This window comes from Heloderma suspectum, chromosome 10 (genome assembly GCF_057233095.1).
Source record: "Heloderma suspectum isolate Gila_16-S chromosome 10, 16-S_ref, whole genome shotgun sequence".
NCBI classification, from domain to species: domain Eukaryota; kingdom Metazoa; phylum Chordata; class Lepidosauria; order Squamata; family Helodermatidae; genus Heloderma; species Heloderma suspectum.
Genome location: NC_139467.1, coordinates 34,185,479 through 34,210,785, shown reverse-complemented (window position 1 = coordinate 34,210,785; position 25,307 = coordinate 34,185,479). Strand labels below are relative to the sequence as shown.

Below are 25,307 nucleotides of genomic sequence, written 5' to 3'. Positions count from 1 at the left end.
TGCTTTCGAACTGTGGTGCTGGAGAAGTCTCTTACGAGTCCCCTGGACTGCAAGGAGGTCAAATCAGTCCATCCTAAAGGAAATCAACCCTGAGTGCTCATTGGAAGGACAGATACTGAAGCTGAAGCTCAAATATTTTGGCCACCTAATGCGAAGAGAAAACTCTCTGGAGAAGACCCTGATGCTGGGAAAGACTGAAGGCAAAAGGAGAAGGGGACGACAGAGGATGAGATGGCTAGATAGCATCACTGATGCAATGAATATGGACTTGAGCATGCTCCGGGAGAGAGCGCAGGACAGGAAGGCCTGGCGTGCTATGGTCCATGGGGTCATGAAGAGTTGGACACAACTTAACGACTGAACAACAACAAACATGGGGCCACCCTGACAGACAGGTATAGCTTCCAAGAGGTGTCAATACCTATTAATGATACCCCAAATTTTACTGGTATACCCATCATATGTTAAAGCAGGGGTCCCCTACCTTTTTTGGCCTGTGGGCACATTTGGAATCCTGACAAAGTGCCATGGGCACCATTGACAAAATGGCCACCATGCGGGGGGGGACACTCACAAAATGGCCACCATGGTGTGTGTGGCTACTCACAAAATGGCCACCGTGCGTGGGAAAGGGGGTCAGGTCAGAAAGGTGACAAGACTGCAAAATAGTTCAAATATGTAATAATTTATTAACAAATAAATAAAACAGAAATACAAACATCCAGACATTATCAACAAATAGTTATAACAGAAATAAAAAATATCCAAATATTCCTGGCATAGAAATACACAAAATCCAGGAACCACCAAATGATCAGTGCCTGGAGAGGTAAGGCCAGGGGAAGGGGGCATGGCTATTTCGGGTACCCTGGAGGGCTGGATTTGGCCACAAAGCCTGAGGTTCCCCGCTCCCACTTTTACCTATTCTAAAGATCATAAATCTCGCAAACAGCCAGAACCCAACATTGAATCCAACACTTCAATACTTTTTTTTAATTCTTCAAGTATTCAGCATGGTATTGTGGAAGACAAAGGCCCTATTCAGTCGATGATGGGGGGGTAGGGGAAACTATGGAGTGGGAAGGGGTAGGAAAACCATGATGCGTGCACCTCTCACATGACCAGGAACCATGCAGCATGTCGTGGTTGTCTTAGCCATCCCTGCTCTGTGGGTAAATCCCCATCCCACTGCAGCCAGTGCTTATCCCAGCAGCTGACATGGTGGGAATCAGGCCGCACTGGCAGCTCCAGCCATTAGAATAGGACAGTGACTATATAGTCTGGCTGCACTGGCTAGAACATCACCAGAAGCTGCAGACGTTAGGCAGCCATCTCAGTGGTCACCACATTTTTCAGTTATTTGACAAAGGAGCTCCCACCACACGTCACAGCAACCCACCCTGGGGCATGTTACACCCAGTGCACAGGGTAGGTAACAGGAATGGGTACAGTGCCCATCTTGGGGGGGAACCCCCACCCTGACAAGACACACTAACCCACCATGGATTGCTCTCCCTCGTGACCCACGGTGGATTAGCGTTACATGTGAACCCAGCCATAATGAACCGGGTGGTTGAAAAATGTAGTGATCCTCTTCAATGGGGTGCAGTTATTGGGGTCAACAAAGACTAGATATTTGACATACACTATACCAACAATATTAGACCTTTCCTTTTCATAGATGGAGATGTGATCACTCTTCATGATCTCCATCATGGTGTCAAAGTCTAGGATGGCGTCACTATTGAGCAAGAAGCAATCCTGTAATGGGGTCATGACACTCTCCACTGTCTTAGTCCTCAGCTCCAGGGGTCCTTGGATGATATTCAGCTCTTCTTTCAGGAGGTCAATGTAGGTTTCCGCCAGCCTCAACATCTCCATCAGTGTCTCTTGGTTGAATATGGTGCCCATTTCTTTACCAAGCACGTAGTCCAGGATTTAACTGATGAGGTAAGAGAGCAGGAACGTGAGCAACATGGCAAACCTGGTGATGAGGATGGTGTTGGCCCCCACTGCCTAACTATGATGAAAGCAGAGGGCCTGTGGGACGATCCCTCCAAAGGGGACAATGGCAAAAGTAAATAAATTAAAGTAGAGACCACAATAGCTAGAAAGTTTTTGCCCCCAAAAAAGTCAATCAATATGGTGAGGGAGGCGTTGACTAAGACATTGCCTAGCAGCAAAGAGCACAGCAGGTAATTACCCTTCTGGTGGATGGGCTCAATCATGGTGGCACATTTCTTCTCCTTGGCTGTGCCACAGTCCTGCATAATGCACAGTTCCATGGGATCCAGAGACATCAGGCCCAGGTTGAGGCCACTAAATATGCCCAAGAGCCCCTGGAGGAGAAAAATGAAGGTGATCTGGAGCCAAAAAGGCAGGTCCAATGTCTTCCCCTGAACCACTCAGAGGAACAAGTCAGGGTCATGGAACTGATGCCGGGGCTGCCCAGAGCCATCCACAAGGCACATCATGTAGTTCTCGTAGGCTACTGTACTGAAATGACCTCCCAGCTCAGTTTGTTGGGTGCTCTGCTCTGCCTGGAGTGACTGTATGTTTAGGCCAGGAGATAGGCAGGAAAGGAAACACTGTGTGGTGGGGGGTGGCTCCATGTTGGGGGGGGGGAAGAAGGGAGATGCTAAGGCTGCAGTCCTAAGACCAGCCTTCCCCAACCAGGTGCCTTCCAGATGTGTTAGACTACAATTCCCATTGTATTAGACTAAAATTACCCTTAGACTACAATTACCCTTCTCCAGCAAGATGTATGCAATAGTGAGAAGAACATTAACAGGCATGCACAAATTTGATTCTAATAGGTAGAGAATCTGTGCCCAGTCCTTAACTGAGTGTCACTCTGGTGGATCGCACAGCTTCTTAAAGGGACCGTGTGTTTCTTTCCTTCCCCACTGTGGGTGCTTTGTTTCTTCTGTAGCTCAAAATGGTGAGTGCACAGGACAGGAAAGTGATGCATGGATCGGCTCCACGCTGAAAATAGGAGCGCTATCCCAGACAAAATGTAAAAATAATACCAGGTGGCCCAAAAGTAGGTATACAGTTGTTTAGAATGTTGATGGGAGGGGGAGAGAATGTGTAAGTAGAAGATGTGTGGGTGGAGTCAGAATGACAGTTGGGAAGAGTGAGTGACAGGGAGTGACAGTTAAATCAGTTAAGTGTAGAGAGTGAGGGGAGTGAGGCCCTTAAGTAGGTATACAGTTGTTTAGTTGTTTAGTTATTTTTTTTACTGATATTGTGAATGATGGCAGCGACTTTGAGTCAAGAACAAAGAAAGTGGATTCTAAAGCAGTACTGGAAGACTGAAAATGCTGAGCAGGTGCACACAGCATGGCAAGAAGCATCTGACACTCCTCCACCAACACGTCTGACAATTTATCGTCTTAGAGATAAATTTGAAGCAACAGGTGCAGTGGGTAATGCACCAAAATCTGGACATCCTAGGATGTCTATGACAGAGGAAAATGAGATGAGAGTTGCTCTGACATTTGTGAACAGTCCGAAAAAGTCCACACGACGTGTGTCTAAGCAGCTATCCATACCTAGAACGTCCTTGCATGCTTAATGCATAAATTGAAATTGAAGCTGTACCGTCCAAGACTGTTACATGGTCTTCTGGAGGACGACCCAGACTGTCAGTTGCAATTCTGTGAGATGATGCATAACCAAATCTCTAACGAACCAGACCTTCTTGATAAGATCATCTGGTCAGATGAGGCTTCTTTCAAATTGTCAGGCCACGTGAACAGGCATAACTGTGTGTATTGGGCAGATGAAAATCCTCATTTGACTATCACATCTCAACTGAACCAGCCAGGCATCACAGTGTGGGGTGCACTGTCCAGCGAAGGTGTTGTAGGACCGGTTTTCTTCGATACAACTGTGGATAGTAACAATTACCTAAACATGTTACACGACGTGGTAGTGCCACAACTCAGAACCAGGGCTAACTTCGCCGAACTGCTCTTCCAGCAAGATGGGGCACCTCCTCATTATGCTTTTGCAGTAAGGGACTATCTTGACAACACCTTCCCACAGCATTGGATTGGATGACATGGCAGCTAGGGATGGCGGAGAATTTCTCCATGAAGCTTCAGGAGGCCGAGCGCTGAGGCATTCAGCCCCCCGAAAGTGTTGGGGAAATTCTCCGCCGGCCCCCCGCCCCCCCCGGGATGGGACTTACCTTCAGCGAATGTCCCTCTTGGCGGCGGGTCCCAGCGGCAGGTCCCGGCAGCGGTTCGGCAGCAGTTCGGCGGGGGCGGGGGCGTCGGCCGGTCTCCCGACTGGCTGCCGCCGCCACCATTACAAAATAAAAAAGTAAAAAAACCACACACACCCTTGATAGGCTACGTGACGATTTACGTAGCCTATCACGGCTAGATTCCAAAGTCAGCCGTGATAGGCTACGTAAATTGTCACGTAGCCTATCACGGGTGACTTTGGGGGGGGGGAAACGCGTACGCAAATGGTGGCAGCCCATGGGCGCCGCCATTTGCGTTCCTTATTTTACGTAGACTACGTAGATTTACGTAGACTACGGCGAAAATAAGGGCAACGCAAATAGCGTTCACTTATTTTCGCCGTAATCTACGTAAATGTTTACGTAGACTAGACGTGCCAAAATAAGGAACGCAAATGGCGGCGCCCATGGGCTGCCGCCATTTGCGTACGTGCTTTTTTTTTTCTTTTTTCCAAAGTCACCCGTGATAGGCTACGTGACAATTAACATAGCCTATCATGGCTGACTTTGGAAATCTAGCCGTGATAGGCTACGTTAATCATTAATGGGTCCTATCCTGCACACACATGTGGTCCCAGGGGATTGTGAATCATGCCCATATAGTATTAAGCCTCTGACAGTTTTTTTAATAGATTTTTTTCTAGTATAATTTTTTTTTCTATTCTCTGTTTTTCAATTGTAACAGAAATTCATACATTCCGAAGGCAAGTACAGCTGGTCTTCCCATCAGTGGCACAGTTTGATTTTCCCTTGCCCCCACCCCCCAACCGGGTTTTAATGTTTTTCCCAAGCCACATCTTTCTTCTGCTCAGAGAAAAATAGTGGAAGAAGACAAGACTGAAGATGGGAGTGAAAGACGTTAATAGTTACTGGGTAAGCATCATCATGGATTCCATCAGGCGACAAGAAGCTGCCCTGTGGATGGATTTTGCTTCCATCCTTAAAGCATCTTGAAAACCTATGCAAGCCACAATGTGCCCTTAATCCCACAACAAAATCAACTCAAAGAGCAATTAATATTCTCATACCTGTGGCGAGCCGAAGTGATATAGAGCCGATGATTTCTTTTTCCATTTTACTCCAACTGTGGTTACTTTCGTCTCTGTTGTTTTCCCCCAGCCCTTCTCTGGGCAGTGGTTTTAGGGGCACCAAGGTTCACTTTTGTGGGTAACGTGCACTGATAGCTGTTGATTTAATTAACTCAGGCTTCTCAGCTACTTGACCATATCAACTCAGGCAGGGCTCAATGGCCTCTACTGATTCTAGCCATAAAATACGCTTCTATTTATGTGAGACTGGAAAACCAGAGGAGGACCTGTGTTTACACATCTCAGTGAGTGTGGACAAAGCTATAAAGGATGATATCTGTAATCCTCAAAATCCTATGTTTTGGGAGATAAATAATTTGAGTGTATGAGGGTGATGAAGACAAATGTAACTTTTAAAGAAGTAACATTTTAAGAAAACTGGGGGTAGTTTTTATTTATTTAGTATACTTATATCCCTCTTTAAAGCCTGAGAGGCTAAAGCGGGGGTAGGAAACCTTTTGGGGCTGTGGGCCCTAAATTTAAGAAACTGTTCTAGGCACTGCCACAAAATGGTTCCCAGGGGAGGCGTGGCTAAGGACAAGTAACCTGCCCAAAAGACTAAGTGCAAGGCAGAGGTGGGGTCTGAGCTCCCTAAACACCCTAAACAACTCCTTTGAACCCACAGTTTTCAGTACCAACAAACCTATTTCATAGTGATCCCAGCTGCCATTAAGAAAACATATTAATTTTCTTTTTGAAAAGTGGGATGGGTAGGGCACCTCAGCGGGCAGGGCCAGCCCTACCATTAAGCAGAGTGAGGCAGTTGCCTCAGGCAGCAGGTGCTGAGAAGTGTCAGCAAGGTGTTGGGAGAGAGAGCTGGGTGCCAAGCGGCCTGCCGTGTGTCCTGTAAGCTAACCGGCTCCTTCAAGTGCAGCAGAGGATGCTGGTCCATTGTCAGTGTTGAGGAAGCAGTCCAGATGGCTTATGTACATGAAATGGGAGAGGGCGCCATCTTGCTCTCTGCTTCAGGCAGCAAAAAGTCTTGGGCCGGCCCTGTCAGCAGGATCTAAGAAAGGTGCCCAGGGGCGCAGCAGTGCCCACAGGCACCATGTTGCCTACCCTTGGTTAGAGCCTATGATGGAACTCATATTCATAAGAATGTAAGAACAGTTATCTTGGATCAGACCAAAGGCCCATCTAGTCCAGCATTCTCTCCCACAGTGGTCGGCCAGATGCCCCAGTGGGAAAAAGCACAAGCAGGACATGAGGACAACAGCACTCTCCTCTCGGGTTCCCCAGCAACTGATATTCAGAGGCATACTACCTCTGATCCTAGAGGTAATACATAGCCATCATGACTAGTAGTCATCCACTGCTTTATCCTCCATGAATTTGCTTAATCCCCTTTTAAAGCTGTCCAAGTTGGTGGCTATCTTACGGTAGTGAATCTTGTGGCAGTGAATTCCATAGTTACCACCTTGTTTTGCTGTGGAAAAAGTACTTCCTTTTATCCTGGATCTCCCACCATTCAGTCTCATTGGATGACCTCACATTCCAGTATTATGATGAGAGAGGCCTACCCACTTTCTCTCTGCCAGTTGGCAGTTGCCAGGCAACAGTTCCCACCAGGCAAGGCGGTGGGGCTCAGCAGATGGATCTCAGCCTGTGATGGAAGCAGTTTTCCCTTGCTATACATGGTGAAGGTGACGTCACTGTGAACGTTTTTCTGACCTACTACAAGCTTTGAAAAAAAAATGGTTTTGTACATTTTTAGCATGGTTCAGCTTGAACCAAGAAAAAACAAACTGCGAAGATTGTCTATTGGCTAGCACCTGTGACTTCCATGTTATTTGGAGGTTGTCTTTCTGTAAACAGCATTGTGCTGGCAAGGTGCTTCTAATCTTAATCAGAACATCTCCATGTGTCCTTTATTGTATACCCTGCCAACACCCAGAACCCCACCCCCACATTGCTAGGGGGAATTGTAGCTTGGTGAGGACACTGGACATTCTGTTAAAGATCCCAAGCATTCTTCATCCTCTTTTCCCCCACCCTACCCCACGTGATACAGAACTACAATTCGCAGGGCTCTTTGGGGAAAGGACTGATATTAAACCAGTTTAAGGGTTGTATCCAGTGACATTATTCTGCTAGTGCAAAGCTTCTACCACTTGTGGAAACCTTGATTTTATCCTTGCACAAGTATCAAATCCAATGCTTTGATTCTTATTGCAAAAGCCATTTCAAAAGAGCTTTCCCTACTCATTATGGCTTAATTACATTAGATGCGGCTTCCAGTAGCTGTACAAGTGCTTGCACAACTGATAAGTTTCTGTTTTGCCAAATGTTTGTCAACAGACATTGGTTCTTTTTGGATATTCAGAGGCAAAGAACACACAAGTGGGTGAAGGAAAGAAATTTAGCTAAAATAGGCATACAAAGCAAGAGAAAGCATGACAATACATTAAAAGCATAAAGCATTCATCCTTTCAGACACTGGGAACCTCAGAATCTTATCAAAATAAGATCAACAAATCAGATAAGATCAGCAGCAAACATGATTCCATAATGGCCTGGCATTTGTCCGGCTTGGCCTATGGTGAGGTTCTGCCTGTCAAACCACCCTCAGAGATTGAGGCATCTATTATTGATTGATACATCTATTATTACCTATTATTACTCGAAGCCAACATGGATTTGTCAAGAACAAATCCTGCCAGATGAATCTGATCTCATTTTTTGATCAAGTAACCTCCCTTGTGGACTGTGGGAATGTTGTAGACATAATATACCTCGATTTCAGCAAAGCTTTCGACAAAGTCCCCCATGATATCCTGGTGAGCAGACTAGCTCAAAGTGGGCTAGATGAAACAACGAACCGGTGGATCCACAGTTGGCTACAGAATCGGACTCAAAGAGTGCTTATCAATGGGATCTTCTCAAACTGGGGAGAGGTAACGAGCGGGGTACCGCAGGGCTCAGTCCTGGGCCCGGTGCTCTTCCACATTTGTATTAATGACTTGGAGGAGGAGGTGCAGGGAATGCTTATCAAATTTGCAGATGACACAAAATTGGGCGGGATAGCTAATACTTTGGAAGACAGAAACAAAATTCAAAGGGATCTTGATAGACTGGAGAGCTAGGCAGAAAACAACAGAATGAAATTTAATAGGGATAAATGCCAAGTTCTTCACCTAGGAAAAAGAAACTAAATGCACAGTTACAAGGTGGGGGATATGTGGCTCAACAACACTACAAGCGAGAAGGATCTTGGAATTGTTGTAGATCACAAGCTGAATATGAGCCAACAATGTGATGTGGCTGCAAAAAAGGCAAATGCTCTTTTGGGCTGCATTCATAGAAACATAGCTTCCAAATCCCAGGAAGTACTAGTTCCCCTCTACTCAGCACTGGTTAGGCCTCAGCTGGAGTACTGTGTCCAGTTCTGGGCACCATATTTTAAGAAGGATGCAGACAAACTAGAGAGGGTTCAGAGGAGGGCAACAAAGATGATCAGGGGCCTGGAAACAAAGCCCTATGAAGAGAGACTGAAAAAACTGGGCATGTTTAGCCTTGAGAAGAGAAGACTGAGGGGAGATAGGATAGCGCTCTTCAAGTACTTGAAAGGTTGTCACAGAGAGGAAGGCCAGGATGTCTTCTCGATCATCCCAGAGTGCAGGACACGGAATAATGGGCTCAAGTGACAGGAAGCCAGATTCCGGCTGAACATCAGGAAAAACTTCCTGACTGTTAGAGCAATACAACAATGGAACCAATTACCCAGGGAGGTGGTGGGCTCTCCCACACTGGAGGCATCTGTCAGGGATGCTCTGACTTGGATGCCTGCCTTGAGCAGGGGGTTGGACTTGATGGCCTTGTAGGCCCCTTCCAACCCTACTATTCTATGATTCTATGATCTAGTGGGCTCTTTCTTCCCCCCCCCCATATCTTCCCACAAGCTGGGAGAAAAGAACTAGCCTCCATCATTGGCAGACAGCCAAGCCAGATGGCAGTAGCGAGTTATGGCCGACCTTGAGTCTCTTCGCTAAAGATAAGCTAGAAGCTGGGAGAATGCTTACGACTGAAGAGGCATTACACAGAAGGCCCACTAGTCCTGGGAGAGAAATCCAGGCATAATCATGAGCTAGGCTCTCATGTGGAGTAGGGTGTGAAGAAGAGAATAACTGTGACACACCACTAGCTCCTCGATATACAGTCATCTTACACGTTTCCACTACAGTTTCTCATACTGTAGTTTCTCATCACTACAGTTTCTCATCAGTTTCTTTGTTGAGAAACTCTCATCAGTTTCTCAACAAAGCATGCATCTTAATCGGAGCTTGGCTACATGTTACATTCATCATCACATCAAAAACAGGCATGGGAAAGCAGTGCTATGACAGTTGAGAGAGATTTCTGGACAAAACTGGATGGGGTTAGACCAGGAGCGGAGAACCAGAATGTGTTGGTTGGCTGAATTGCCCCCCATCATGCCCTCCATGGGCCAGATGACTTCAGTGGGCCACACCCACTGACATCATCACCTTGCCCCCAACCAGGCATTTTGCCTTGTGACTGTTCCATCTTCTCCTCCTTACCACAGGATTTTCTGTAGTAAGAAAAAAGACTGAAGAAGAGGTGAGAAAAATGGGGCTACAAACTCAAGACGATGATGTCTGGAGCCCCGGTACAATTTTGTGAATGAGTCATGGCAATGGTGTAATAAACATCTTGTCTAGAAGCACTCTGTGTATCTAGTTCTGTAATTTACAGTACTTCCTTTGCTTTTCTGCCCTGCTAAGAACATTCTGGGGTTCATCTCCCAGAGTTGCTGCCAGATTTTGCTTCTCATCACTTTATGTCACTTGAAACTCTGCAGAACCTCTGGGAATTGATCCAACTGTGAGTCCTGAGAAACATGGACCCTGTTCCTCTGCCTGGCTCTCTTCCACCTGGCCAGGGAGGGCAGGACCCCAACAGACTCCAGCTACAAAGGCTGTTCAAGGTGCCAGGAGCCCATCCAGCTGTGAGTCCTGTAGGACCTGGACCATGTTCCTCTGCCTGGCTCTCTTCTACTTGGCCTGGGAAAGCACGGCCCCAACTGACTCCAGCTACAAAGGCTGCTCTTGCTGCTTAAGGTGCATCAGGGTAGGGTCTTGTTTAGGTTCAGTGGCTAGGGTAACCTTTATCTTTAGATAAGATAAGGGCACGATCCCATGGCCCCGAGACAGCGGCTAGACAGCCATAGGATTTTTCATTTTCTGGGAACTGACCTCAGAGCCAGCACTCCGAGATCAATTCCCAGAAAACTGCCCCTTCCCACTGCAGCGTGGTTTGTCCCCAGCTCTGCACACCTGAGAGCAGCGTAGAGCAAGGGGAAAGGGTCATTCCTGGGGGTGGGGAGGGGCGGGGATGGCAGAAGCGCCAGTACAATGCTTCCTATGCGCCATCTGGCCTCCCCCTGTCCTGCTCCAAGCCTCCCCGGCTAGACAGCCAAAATCAGCTGTCTAGCTGCAAATGCAGGGCAGCCGGAGCACAGAGGAGAAGATTCACTCCGCACTCTGCCTGCCCTGCATTGGATAGTCGGTCAGAATTCAGGTGCCACTTGTCATTTTCACCTGAAAGACTATAACTCTCTGGTATGAACTTCCACGGTTCAGTATTACCTTTGGCATTAGGCCCATACTGATAACCAAATTATCTTGGGTCATGAGTGGAAGATGATGCTGTCTGGGGCCCCTGTAAAATTCCCTGAATGAGGCAGGTCAATGAAACACTGAAAGCCTCATCTGGAGCCACCCCATATTGTAATTTCCTGTACGTTTAGGCAGTACCTCTTAATCTAAACTGGACCTTGCTGGAGTTGAGGCCTGGAGACTCCTTCAGAAACTGGTGTGATGCTGTAAACCTTGAACCTCCCAAATGCCACCTTCGTTTTCCTGAAAACACAGGAAGAGGTAGGGTGGGCACTGAAATGCATCACCAAAAATTAGGACAAAGGGAGATAGCAATCTGCATAAAATCTGCATGTGCTGATTTATACGAATCAATGCAAATTGAGAAATTATTATTGTAATTTAACAATAAATACAATCCATCTCACTGTAGTGCAGAAGACTGCGACCAGCTGACCAGCTGCGTGCCCGCCTGTTCAGTCTGCTGTCCAGGTGCTAACTGTGGCTAGGCCACAGTACTTATGGTTCTTTTTCTTTGGACTGGAAACCCCTTCAAACAGAAGAAGCCTTCAAATAGAGGACAGTCCTCTGGCAGCCCTTCAAAGAGGACACATGGCCACCCTAAAAGGAGGTGTAACACATGCTTTCTCTGCAGGTCACCACTTCATTCACTGGCATCTCCATTCCAGAGGAACTCATGGTGGAAAAACACTTTTGCCTGAGTCCTTGAGGAGTTCTGCCAGTCAAAGGAGATACTGCTGGGCTTGATGGATCAAAGGTCTGACTTGGCATAAGTCTACTTCATAGGAGAGCCCTCCAACAACGCCAACCACTTGTTTTACACGAAGTTCCATTCCTGCCTAGCACAGCTTATCCAGCATCTCAATAGTACCTAGCATTTATAGAGTGCTTTAGAGCAGCCTTCCCCAACCTGGCTCCATCCTCGCTATGTTTGGGACTACAACTCCCATCACCCCAACCACTGTGCATGCCAGCTGTGGCCCATGGGGGTTGTCTTCCAAAACATCTGGAGGGGCCCAGATTGGGGACAGCGGCCTTTTCAAAGAACTTTGCTTACATTATCGCAGTAATCCTTACAACAGCCTTGCAAGTCATGCTGGCGTTATTATTCCCTGTATTGCAGATGGAGGGCTGAGAGAGACAGGGAGGGAGGAAGAGAGCGGCTTGCCTGGGCCACCCAGCGGGTTCATGGCTGTGTCAAGATTCAGCAGGCCAAGGACGCCCTGATTCATACCTCAGTCACAGTAGTAGCTCGGCTCTCTCCAGTTCTGGATAGGGATGGACGAAAGTCCCTTACTTGATCCCGAAGCTTGCTTCGCGGTGGGGGGGAGGCACTCCGTCCCTCCCCCCGAAATGCTGGCTGGGGGGGAGGCGCCCCGTCCCTCCCTGCCGAAATTCTGGCCGGGGGGGAGGCGCCCCATCCCTCCCCGCCGAAATTCTGGCCGGGGAGGAGGCGCCCCGTCCCTCCGGCCACGAAACTTCGTCTCCTGCCGGGACGCAAATGGCAGCGGCCATAGCCGCCGCCGTTTGCATCCCTGCAGTCAGCCGTGATAGGCTACGTAAACATTTACATAGCCTGTCACGGTGTTTTTTAAAAATCTAGCCGTGATAGGTTATGTAAATCTTTACGTAGCCTATCACATTTGTTTGTTTGTTTTACTTGGAAATGGCGGCAGCGGCAGCAGCCGGTAAGAAGACTGGCCGCCGCCACCGAACCACCGCCGCCAGGGACATTCGAGCAAGATAAGTCCCGTCCCGGGGGTGGGGCGGGGGGTAGACCATTTCTCCACCAATTTCGGGGGGCCGAATGCGCTGGCATTCAGCATCCCCGAGATTCGTGGAGAAATTCTCTGACATCCCTAGTTCTGGACCAATGATTTGGCACACTATAAGGCAGCTTTATGGGTTCAGGGCCAGCCCTACCGTTAGGCAGAGTGAAGCAGCTGCTTCAGGCAGCAGATGCAGTGCAGCAACAGTGAGGTGTTGGAGGACAGAGCTGTGGGTGCTGCCCAGCCTACCCTGCACCCCTGAAGCTAGCTGGTGTGGTGGAGGACGCAGTACCATCGCCACTGTTGAAGTAAGATTTACCTATCACTCTGGTCAATTTCTGTATGTGGAATGGAGGGGAACTATTTTATCCTTCGCCTCAGGCAGCAAAATATCTTCAGCCAGCCCTGCATGGCTTCATAGGTATTTCTAAGCTGGCTGTGGACAAGAGTGCCTCTGAGCATGTACAAACCCCTCTCCTCATAACCAAGCTAGCCCCTGTGTTTCTCTGATCACAGAGGGGGGTTCAGTTCAGCCTGCCTGAACCACCAGCATCACTCTTTTTGCAAGCATAAAGTCCAGCAAATAGAGGCACTTTCTTTTAAGGAGACAGTGCTGCAAACCCCTTCCAAAACTCCCAGCAATTCCCTTTATTCCCCTGAGTAAACTCTTCCAGCTTTCCCTCAGTTGGTAAGTGTCATGCTCATTTGCTCGACTTTGCCTCTTCCTTTTAAGAAAGCTTGTTGGAACATACATTGATTTGTTATTTATCCAACTGACAACAAAGACAGGAAAAAAAGTCATAATTCTAGGCACTCGGGAGATTGAATTCCTGTATCACTGTTAGCTACATTAACTTGCTTCCTGGATCTCAATTCAATTAGGACAGCATTCCCTAGCATTAATAAATCAATAAGGATGCCATTTTGATACATATATTTGAATGTCTTTCATTATATACTTCAGGGGCCAGGATTAAAGTTGAAGCCGAAGTTAATGGGACATGACAAGGCAGATCAGGTTGAGTAGGTAAGAGCTCTGAAGCAGTTAGCTGTAATTGCTTTCTTTTGCCAAAGATTGCACCAGCAATACATGGGAACTCCTTAACGTTGGTTATGGTACAGCCAGGGTTGCCAGCTGGACAGGAAAAAACCCAGCCTGGAAGGCTCCTGGCCCTTTAACAGAGGTTTCATGATCTGTAGAAATCAGCAGGTGAAGCTTATCATAGCTTAGGGAGTTTTCCTAATGAGGCAAGCAACTGCTTGCAGGCAGGGAGGCCGGGATTTTGTATATTTACTATTTATTTTGAAATATTTATAAGCTGCCTTTTAGGGGAAAACCCTCCCAAGGCAGCATAGAAAATTTAAAACCACAAAACATAATAATGATAAAAAAGTAATAAAATTAAAATGAAGAGTTAAACCCAGATGATACCATATACCCAACAACACCCAATAAAGTCCTGACGCAATTATAGGCCAAAGTAAATAAATAAGTATTCGTGGGCTACTTCAAGAGCATGTAATGCTGAGGCCTGGCAGACATCAATTGGAACAGAACTCCACTAACAAGAAAATGTCTTGCTGCCCTGACCATGTAACTCCCCTCCTTAAATCCTTTCCCTGGCTTCCTGTTGACTCCTGGATCCTGCACAAGCTTCAAAGCCCTCCATGGCCTTGCTCCTCCTTATCTCTCTATACTTCTATCCTAACACATCCCTTTCTAATACCTTCACTCACCCAGCTCCATCACTGTCAGCTGGCCAAAGGTCTACTCCCTGAAACAACTGCCCATTTCCCCTTACTCTCCTTATGCCTGGAACTGCCTCTCAGAATGCCTCCATGTGACCCTCTCTCTTATTTCCTTTATGTCCCTCCTCAAAACTCACCTATTCCAGGAAGCTTTTGGGTCATTCCCCTTTTCCTATACCTTATTGGAAGGTGGCAAACCTTTTTTAGTCCAGGGCTTGAATTTCAATTTGGGAAGAGTCTTGGAAGGTGCATTCCAGCAGTGAGCACAGCTAAGGGTAAAGGGGGCCAAGAACAGAATGGATGGAGCTGGATGGAATTTGTACCAATTTGGACATTTTCCCACCAAGCATACAAGCCACAGCTCAGTTCTATGCATATCTTTTCAGGGGTAAGCCCCAGTGGAACAGCTTTCAGACAAGGACAGCCCAATCCCATGCACGTCTGATCAGGAGTAAGTCCCGGTGCAACAGCTTTCAGGCATGCAAAGTACAGCTTGAGATGTATGGATTTTGTTAAATCCATTCCGTCTATGTTTCACAAGTTGTCAGGCATCTTTTGTTCCATTGTATGCTCATTGACAGAACTGGAGGGTTTTTTACTAGAATTTTATTCTACTTGCACTAATTCACCTTAGCACTAATGCAAATTAGCACAAATCCCACCCTGAAAGTGAAAAACAAGTCTGCAAGTCCACAGAACTCATTTGAATCTGTTGTGGATTTCTCCGACATCCCTAAATACAGCTCAATTTTTTAAAAAATAAAGGTATTTAAACATTAAATACCCAGGAGGGTATTTATGTGAAGCCTTTAAATTGTTTTGCTTTTGTCAACATCTACATTTAAGCTAGGTTGTATTTTTTGAAAGTTATGTATGTGATTTCCCCCCCCCCAATTCTTTACACAATGAAAGGGGTGTTGTTGTTTTTTACTGAATGTCTTACCTTATTGTTCATAGAGGTTCATCACATGAGGCTGAAATCCCACATCCTTACCAAGGCTTTCTGCTTCTGGTTTCTTTGTGGGGTTAGGATGGGCTCCTTTACATGGGGGGCGCATGATTTGACTTGAAAGTTTCCTTTTTCACAGTGTTCTATATGTTTCATTGTACAGCGCCATCTAGTGGCTGTATTATAGTACAATGCCGTCATTACACACTGCCGCTATCTGGCATTAATGTTTGATATCGGCTTATCTACGATCTTTTAAAAAATGGATAAAGTCAAAAAGTGTGGGAGATGCTCTGGAGGTTGACAACATCATGTAAAGGACTGCAAATTACCATGAATGGCCAATCACAAGCATGATCATGATCTCTGAGATCTTTGACTCCTCTGAAATTACAATGATTTCTTTATTTATTTCATTTATATCCCGCCTTTTTCCTCTTGCAAGGAACCCAAGGTGGCTTACATTATCCTCCTCCTCCTCTCCATTTTATCCTCACAACAACAACCCTGTGAGGTAGGTTGGGCTGAGAGTCTGTGACTGGCCCAAAGTCATCCAGTGAGCTTCCATGGCTGAGTGGGAACTAGAACCTGGATCTCCTGGCTCCCAGTCCAACACTCTCACCACTACACCACACTGGCTCTCATTTATAATTATGATAATTTAGTAACAATGTTCCCCATGCGTGGATGCAATATGAGAATTCTTGCAGAGGTCACACAGCCTGGCATTAGGTCTAAATGAAACAATGTATTCAGTTGGTAAGGACTCAGAAGGATGAAGAAGCTCCAACAACTTGAACTTTAATTGGGGCAATATGCAACAGCTAGGCTGAAAAATGGTGCATGGAATCATGATCATATTCATATCATCCCTATATTGAAAGGTATGTACTGGTTGCCAATGGTTTTCTGGGCTCAGTTCAAGGTGTTGGTCTTAACCTTTAATGCTTTAAACAGCTTAAGACATGGCTATCTGCCTGTCTCATTAATGAACCTGTGTGGTTATTAAGATCTGCAGGGGAGGCCCTTTTGAGGACACCCATGTTTGCAGAGGCCTGTTTGTTGGGCACACACGAAAGGACTTTCTGTTGCATTGCCCTAAATAGTGGTACGTAGTGGTATAGTGGTACTGCTCTTTGCCTACGTAAATATCCTCTCCCTCTACATTAGGGGTAGGCAAATCTTTCGGAGCTTGGGCGCACATGGCAATTTGAGAAAATGTCCTGGGCACCACCACAAAATGGCTCCCATAGGAGGTGTGGCAAAGGACAACTAACCTGCCCAAAAGACTGAGTACAAGGCAGAGGCAGGTTTGCTACCCAGCACACTAAACTCCAGGCCTGTCTTCATGGGTGATTTGCTGCAGATTGGGACCGTCCAGAGGTCCATTGTGGCACATGACGTCATGGCCAGCCGGCAGCCACCCTGATGTTTACCTGTGGGAAGCTGCATTTTTGCAGAGTACTTTTACTCAATTTTTCCCTTAATTCGGCTCCCCTGCGGTTCAGTGGCTGTGTGCCCATCCCTCCACTTTAAATTTGGTACAAACAGGCATTCCTAGGGGTGTGTCTTTCACCTGGCCATGACCTTAGCAGCCTAGGTAACTAGAGCAACTAGTCTGCCTTTCCAGCTCATCGAAGCACTAGAGCGCTCTTCTGCGCCTTCAGAATCACACTGTACTTCCTTTTCACCAGTGAGAGTAACTAGCCTCCGTTTCACAGCCCGTCCCTGCTGAGAGCTGTGATTATGCACTTCTCCGATGCTCCAATTCTCCACAGAATTCTCCAATTCTGCACAGAGGGAAAGGGGTTGGCTAGAGTTACCTCCCTCTGCTGGCGCCAGCAGGCTCCCACTCCTGGCCACCACCTCTCGCTAGATAGTACTTGAAACAGTGTCGCTCCAATTTTCTCAGTGGGAAAAAGATGCTACAGATTCTCAATGGGGGGAAGAAGTAGGCAACAGAGGCTGCAGAATGGGAATGGGTGAAGCGGCTGGATCCCTGTATTTACTCCTTGGAAAAGGAGAAAGGGGGTGAGAGCTTGAATTCCCTGACTGTTGGCTGGAATGGGGCAAAATTGCACTGGGGGGGTACTCACGGGGAGCTTTCAGATGCGGTCGGCAATAATAATGTGGCAGCCGCGGGGAGCCTGGGCAGGGGCAGGAAACAACCTTCCCTCTGCTGGGTTGATGACATTCAGTTCTACTCCCCGCACCCAACCCAGAAGAATGTTGCTTTCAAGCGCTGTGCGACCCTTGAAAAGTGGATTTTAAAGGTACAGCACATTTGGCTTTTCTTGCTTCGTGTGTCCCTGATGGACCAAAGCCAATTCCATGAAAATCCAGTTAATACTCCAACACGCTTCTCATTCTGTTGTCGTGAAGATTCCCCCCTCCTTTGGACCCACAGTTTTCACCACCAACAGAAATCTATTCCACAAGAATCCCAGCTGCTGGTACAAAAAATGTGGTGTGTTTTTTTTAAGTGTGAGGGGCTGGGCACCTTGGTAGGTGCCAAGAAAGGTGTCTGTGGGTATGCCCACAGACACTATGTTGCCTACCCTTGTTTTAAAGCTCTGGTTGGTCCCCACTCTCTCAGCTTTCCAGAAAGGAGTTTTAAGACACATCTTTTCAATTTAGCCTTTAAAATTGTGAACAGTGGTTTTAATGTTGTTTCAATGTTTTAATCTGGTTTTATTGCTTGTTATGTTTTTACTTATTGTTTTTATTTGTATTATTGTATACTGCCTTGTTGACATTTGTAGAAAAGCAGTATATAAATATTAAAAGTTTTTTTAAAAATAGCAGGAGCTGCAGTAGTCCACTGATCAGCGATTCAACCTTCTCTCTCTCCCCCTCTCCACATGAAATTCTTGCAAATTTTCATGAGTTTCAACTTGCAATTTGTCATTTATTATTTCCATAACATCTGACTTAATTAGTTCATGATCTAAAAACGTCTGAGTTCATAATTCAGAAGTTAAAAAAGAGAAACATTGGCCTGTACACATAGATTTATGTGGATTTAGGTTAAACATCAGAGAATCCATTGTGCGTGCACAACAAAGAACAGGGCCAGCCTAAGACAGGCTAGCTTAGGAGGAACAGGGGGAACTACATGGCACATACAGCTCTATCCTCCACTGCTTCTAACCACCCCCAGCATTTGCCAGCTGAAGCAGCTGCCTCACTCTTCCTAATGGTAGGGCCAGTCCTGACAGAGAATCTGTTTGCTCTAAAAATTCCCTTGAAAATGAAGAGAATAATAGTTGTGCGAGACACCTCGCACCAGCCCTTTGATGTCTCCTAGCATGATAGGCCAATCTACTTGTAATGGCTCTCTGTTGTCTCTTCCCCCCACCATCTCAAATTGATTAGGACACGCCTGATTGCCAATTGAGTGACTCAAACCCTTGCTATCCATCCATTCCCTTTGCTGTTAAGTTCCTTAAAAAGATATGAGCCGAGTTATTTATCAACATGACTCCTGGAGACAATAAAACAGGCACCTAGCAAAATGCAGTATTCATCTCTTAAAGGTCTTAAAAGCATTTCTCAATTATGAATGGCCTGGAGGGAGTTATTCCTAGTGCATCTAGGGATAAATAAAGATGGAAAATAATAGCATATCAATAATATTGCAACATGGCTCTCTGTGCACATAGGGACATTTTCCCCTTCTTCCCCAAGATTATTGAGACAAAAGATTATACTTTGGTCCTTGAAAACACTTTTACTGTTCATTTACATTGAGAAAAAGGATTGAAATTCAAAAATGCTATTTTTTCTATATAAAAAATGGATGAAATACCCCATGTGTTTGTATCAGGAAAACTTTACAAACATTTTTGGTGCGCGCACACAAAATGGAACCAAAGCTCATGTCCAATACATCATGAAGTGGAATACATGTGCAATACATCATGAAGTTTTAAATCCTGCAAAAGAGTGCTATGCATCCTTCCTTCTACAAAAGTGATTCTGGTTCAAATGAGCTTGTGTAGTGTAGCAAAGTGGTTCACAGACTGAACTACAAATAGGAAGCACCCAGTTCAAATCTGTGCCTTTACCTGCAGCCTGATATGCAAGAATTCACTAAATCCTTTCCCCCTCTATTGCTGCGTCTGGAGGCTGGAAAAAGCTTCACCTGCTATATTAGGCTTGCCAACTTTTCAGCTGTCTGCTGTAAGCTGACCCTGTGACAGCAATGTCAGTTACAAATATTAGCAAGCAGAAATGGTTCTCTCCATGGTGTAAAAAGTAACACCTGGTGATGTCTACAGATCAAGCTGCTGTTAAAAGCACAAGGACAGGCCTGGCTGGGGAGAGGGGGGCATTCTGGTCAGGTGGCAGCTCTATGTATGACAGGCTGCTGTCAAAGGCACAGGAGCTGGGACCATACCTACTGCCTTATATATTTTCTTGCTCTTCCAAATTTTCAGACCTGCCTGAGGACTCTTCCAGAATCCACAGCAATGAATTCTTGGGTGGGCTTTGGGAAGGGAAGGATTCAGTTCAGAACTAGTTGGTTTTATATACCATGCCGTGGTATTTATAATGGATTTGGAAAGAGGTGGAACTGAATGCATACTGCTCCAGGAGTCAGTGGTTGTGATCCATGTTGGTACCAATGATGCGGGGAAATGTAGTTGTGAGGTCCTGGAAGCCAAATTTAGGTAGCTAGGTAGGAGGTTGAAATCCAGGACCACCAAGGTGGCTTTCTCTGAAACTCTACCTGTTTCACACGCAGGGCCAGCTATACGGATGTCGGAGAATTTCTCCACGAATCTCCGGGGGGCCGAATGCCAACGCATTCGGCCCCCTGAAATTGGTGGAGAAACGGTCCGCCACCCCCCCGCCACCACCCCCCCCCGGGATGGGACTTACCTTCGGCAAATGTCCCTGGCGGCGGCGGCTCCCAGCGGCAGTTCGGCGGCGGTTCAGCAGCAGTTCGGTGGCGGCGGCGGCCGGTCTTCCAACCGGCTGCCACCGCCGCCATTTCCAAGTAAAAACAACAACAACAACAAACGTGATAGGCTACGTAAAGATTTACGTAGCCTATCATGGCTAGATTTTCAAAAAACACCGTGATAGGCTACGTAAATCTTTACGTAGCCTATCACGGCTGACTTTGAAAAAAAAATGGCCGCTGCCATTTGCGTCCCGGCAGGAGAAGAACTTTCGCGGCCGGAGAGGCGGGGCGCTCCCCCCAGCCAGAATTTCGGCGGGGAGGGATGGGGCGCCTCCCCCCCGGCCAGAATTTCGGGGGGAGGGACGGAGCGCCTCCCCCCCACCACGAAGCAAGCTTCGGGATCAGGTAAGTGACTTTCGTCCATCCCTAGCCAGCTAGACGGGCGAAGGTGAGGAGTCTCAATGCGTGGATGAGACAGTGGTGCAGAGAGGAGGGGGTCAGATTTGTTAGGAGCTGGGGAACGTTTTGGGACAAGCCAGGCCTGTATAAGAGGGACGGGCTCCACTTGAACCAAAATGGAACCAGACTGCTGGCACTAGACATAAAAAGGGTGGCAGAGCAGCTTTTAAACTAGACCCTGGGGGAAAGCTGACAGGAGCTGGGAAGCATCCAGTTCGGGTCAAATAATCTCATAGGGATGAAGATGAAAGTGTTTTTGATTGCCCAAATGTAGAAGGGGAGGAAATAGGCCAGGAGTACATGGTAGAACATAATAGCCAATCAAAGGGGCCAATGTCCCATAGCAAAAGATGAACACGCAAGAGGCATCTGGAGAGAGTATAGGTGTTTTTATGCAAATGCCAGAAGCCTCCGAGCCAAAATGGGAGAATTGGAGTGCTTGATTTTAAAGGAAAACCTGGATATAGTGGGCATTACAGAAACCTGGTGGAGCGGACAGAACCAATGGGATACGATCATCTCTGGATATAAACTCTATAGGAAAGACAGGGAAGGGTGTACTGGGGGAGGTGTTGCCCTGTACATCAAAGAGGGCGTCGTGTCAAGTTGACTAGAACATGGGGTAGGCTCTTCCATAGAAGCACTGTGGGTGACAATACCAAGCTCCAAAACTAATTTAGTGCTAGGAGCATGCCATCGTCCACCAGACCAGAACGCTCAGAGTGACCTTGAGATGGAAAATGAAATCAGGGAGGCCCCCAAACAAGGAAGTGTTGTAATAACGGGCGACTTCAATTACCCCCATATTGATTGTATTGCATGTTCCGGCCATGACAAAGAGGTTAACTTTCTCGATGCCCTAAATGATTGTGCCTTGGAACAGTTGTTCATGGAACTAACCAGAGGGGAGGCAACCTTGGATTTAATCCTAAATGGTGTCACCCAGGACCTAGTACGAGATGTAAATGTTGTTGAATCAATTGGAAACAGTGATCACAGTGCTATCAGACTTAATATATATTTAAGTGGAAAATTGCCCAGGAAGTCCAACACAGTCACGTTTGACTTCAGAAGAGGAAACTTCTCTGAAATGAGGGACTGGTGAAAAGGAAGTTAGAAGGGTGAGTCAAGAGGATTAAACTCCTTCAGAATGCTTGGAGATTACTCAAAACCACAATAATAGAAGCCCAGCTAAAATGTATACCACAGGTTAGGAAAGGTAGCACCAAGTCCAAGAGGTTGCCAGCATGGTTAACAAGCAGTGTTAAGGCCAGGGAGCTATTAGAGAAAAGAGAGCTTCCTTCAGAAAATGGCAGTCTTGCCCAAGTGCGGAAAACAAAAGGGAGCTTGCACAAAGGCAATGCAAGCAGACAATAAGAGATGCAAAAAAGCATTTTGAAGAGCATATTGCTAACAATGTCAAGGCCAACAATAAAGAATTCTTTAAATATATTGGAAGCAGAAAACCAGCAAGGGAGGCAGTTGGACTATTGGATGATAATTGAATTAAAGGAGTACTGAATGAGGAAATGAGATTGCACAGAAGCTGAATGAATTATTTTCATCCGTCTTCACTGAGGAAGATATAGGACAGATACCTGTGCCTGAACTGATGTTTTCAGGAAGGGAGTCTGAAGAACTGAGGCAAAAGATGAAGTTCTCAACTTTATTGATAAGTTGAAAGCAAATAAATCACTGGGCCCAGATGGTATCCATCCTAGAGTTCTCAAAGAACTCAAATATGAAATTGCTGATCTTCTAACCATAATATGCAACATGGCCTTAAGATCAGCCACTATACCAGAGAACTGGAAGATGGCCAATGTAACCCCAATTTTCAAAAAGGGATCCGGGGGGATCCGGGAAGTTACAGACCCGTTAGTTTAACATCTGTTCTGGGTAAATTGGTTGAAGGCATTATTAAAGATAAAACTAGTAAGCATATAGAAGGACAAGCCCTGCTGAAAAAAGAATCAATACGGCTTCCACAAAGGTAAGTGCTCACTAACCTTTTGGAGTTCTTTGAGAGGGTCAATAAACATGTAGACAGGGGTGATCCAGTAGACATTGTTTACTTGGACTTCCAAAAGGCTTTTGACAAATTCCCCCAGCAAAGACTCCTGAGCAAACTTAGCAGTCATGGAATAAGAGTACAGGTCCTCTTGTGGATAAGTAACTGGTTAAAGAACAGAAAGTAGAGAGAAGGAATAAATGGTAAATTCTCCCAATGGAGGGAAGTAAATAGTGGGGTCCCACAGGAATCCGTATTAGGACCAATGCTTTTCAACCTGTTCATAAATGACCTGGAATTAGGAGTGAGCAGTGAAATGGCCAAGTTTGCCAATGACACCAAATTATTCAGGGTGGTTAAAACAAAAAGGGATTGTGAAGAGCTCCAAAAGGATCTCTCCAAACTGGGAGAATGGGCATCTAAATGGCAAATGTAGTTCAATGTAAACAAGTGTAAAGTGCTGGGGCAAAAAATCCCAACTTCAAGTATAGCTTCATGGGATTGGGATCCAAGCTTGCAGAGACCAACCAGGAAAGAGATCTTGGGGTTGTGGTGGACAGCTCAGTGAAGATGTCAACCCAGTGTGCAGCCACTGTAAAAAAGGCAAACTCCACGTTAGGCATAATTAGAAAAGGAATTGGCAATAAAACTGCAAATATCATACTGCCCCTATACAAATCTATGGTGCAGCCACACGTGGAATACTGTGTCCAGTTCTGGTCACCACACCTAAAAAAAGATATTGTAGAGCTGGAAAAAGTGCAGAAAAGGGCAACTAAAATGATCAAGGAACTGGAGCATCTCCCCTAGGACAGAAGGCAACAACAGCTGAGATAGTTTCACTTAGGAAAATGGAGGGTAAGGCGAGACATGACAGAGGTCTACAAAATTATGCCTGGTGTGGAGAATGTGGATAGGGAGACATTTTTTTCCCCTCTCAAAATACTAGAACCCAGGGTCATCCTATGAAGCTGACTGGTGGGAGATTCAGGACAGATAAAAGGAAGGGCTTCTTCACACAGCGCAGAGTTAAACTATGGAACTCGCTACCACAGGATGTAGTGATGGCCACTGATTTGGATGGCTTTAAAAGGGGGTTGGACAAATTCCTGGAGGAAAAGGCTATCAATGGCTACTAGTCCTGATGGCTATGTCCTACCTCCAGTACCAGAGGCAGTGAGTCTATGTATACCAGTTGCTGGGGAACATGGGTGGGAGGATGCTGTTGCGCTCATGTCCTGCTTGAGCGTTCCTGGCCGACAGCTGGTTGGCCACTGTGTGAACAGGCTGGACTAGATGGACCCTTGGTCTGATCCAGCATGGCTCTTCTTATGTTCTTATGCTCTTACTGGACTGTAAGTAAATCTTCCGAACAAGTGAGACTCTGAAATAGTTGTATCCAATCCAACACAGGGCAGAGCAGGGGGAATGAAAATATGGTATTAAGAGCAATTAGGACTTGATTGCTCTTTGAAACCAGGTGGTTTTGCTTTATGGGCCACTCTTCATCTGTACCAGTGAGGCATTTATGTACATTTTCCTTAGCTTGCTTTGAAAAAAGAAAAAGCGTCAGAAGATCTTTTTCATTAGCTTTACCTCCCCTCCTTGCCCCATGTATTGAAAGTGGGGAACTAACAACCCAATCCAAAGCACATTTATTCAGAAGTATGTCCCATGTGTTCAGGGGAACTTTCAACCAAATCCCTTTCCTGCCTTCCGAGTTACGGTAGCAATCCTGTGGGCACTTCCTCAGGGAGTTAAATCCTATGGAACTCAGTGGGACTTACTTCTGAGTAGAATGAGCATAGGACTGGGCTGGATGGTGCCAATCCTGAACTAGGACAATGGGGGAGGGGACCTCTGGCCTTCTGGATATTGTTGGACTCCAACTTGCATCTGCCCTAGGCACTGTCGTCAGAGATCATGGAGGGCCAACTCCTGCACTAGGAAGTTAGTTGGTACATTTCGGATTACAGTACTAGGGTGAAATTAGATGTGATACTGAACAAGAGGTTACCACAGAAAACAACCATTCTGTGTCCAGCCCCCACTTTGCTCCTCACTAGGGATGTCAGAGAAATCTGCAACAGATTCAAATGAGTTCAGATTTCTATGAATCTGACCTTCAGATTCAGCAACAGACTGGCTTTTTCCATGGATTTGTGGACCAGTTTTTAACTTTTGCAGGGGAGAGTTTTGCCCCTGTGCTAATGTGCATTCGTGCAAGTGTCCATTAGTACTAATATGCATTTGCACTAATGCACATTTGCTCAAGTGGAACGAAATTTTTGTACATCACTAAAAAAAAACTGATTCCCTCATTGAGCGGATGATGGAACGAAAGATGCCCGACAATCCATTCTGTCTGTATCTTGCGGATTTAACACAATCCGTACATCCCTGCTCCTCACAACATCGAATAAGCGAACATGACATCGTATCAACACTTTGTGACATCACATCACCGCCTCATGCATTTCCCTAC

General features: G+C 46.2%; 1 long non-coding RNA gene across 1 annotated transcript in view; it reads right to left on the bottom strand.

Moving 5' to 3' along the window:
• LOC146338099 (uncharacterized) overlaps positions 1 to 25,307 on the bottom strand; it is a 50,956-nt gene that overhangs the window by 13,047 nt on the left and 12,602 nt on the right. Inside the window, exons 2-3 of the long non-coding RNA XR_014784936.1 lie at positions 5,281 to 5,436; positions 2,204 to 2,339 (exon numbers count right to left, since the gene is read on the bottom strand). This is a non-coding gene — a long non-coding RNA (uncharacterized LOC146338099). The remainder of the gene's footprint in view (positions 1 to 2,203; positions 2,340 to 5,280; positions 5,437 to 25,307) is intronic.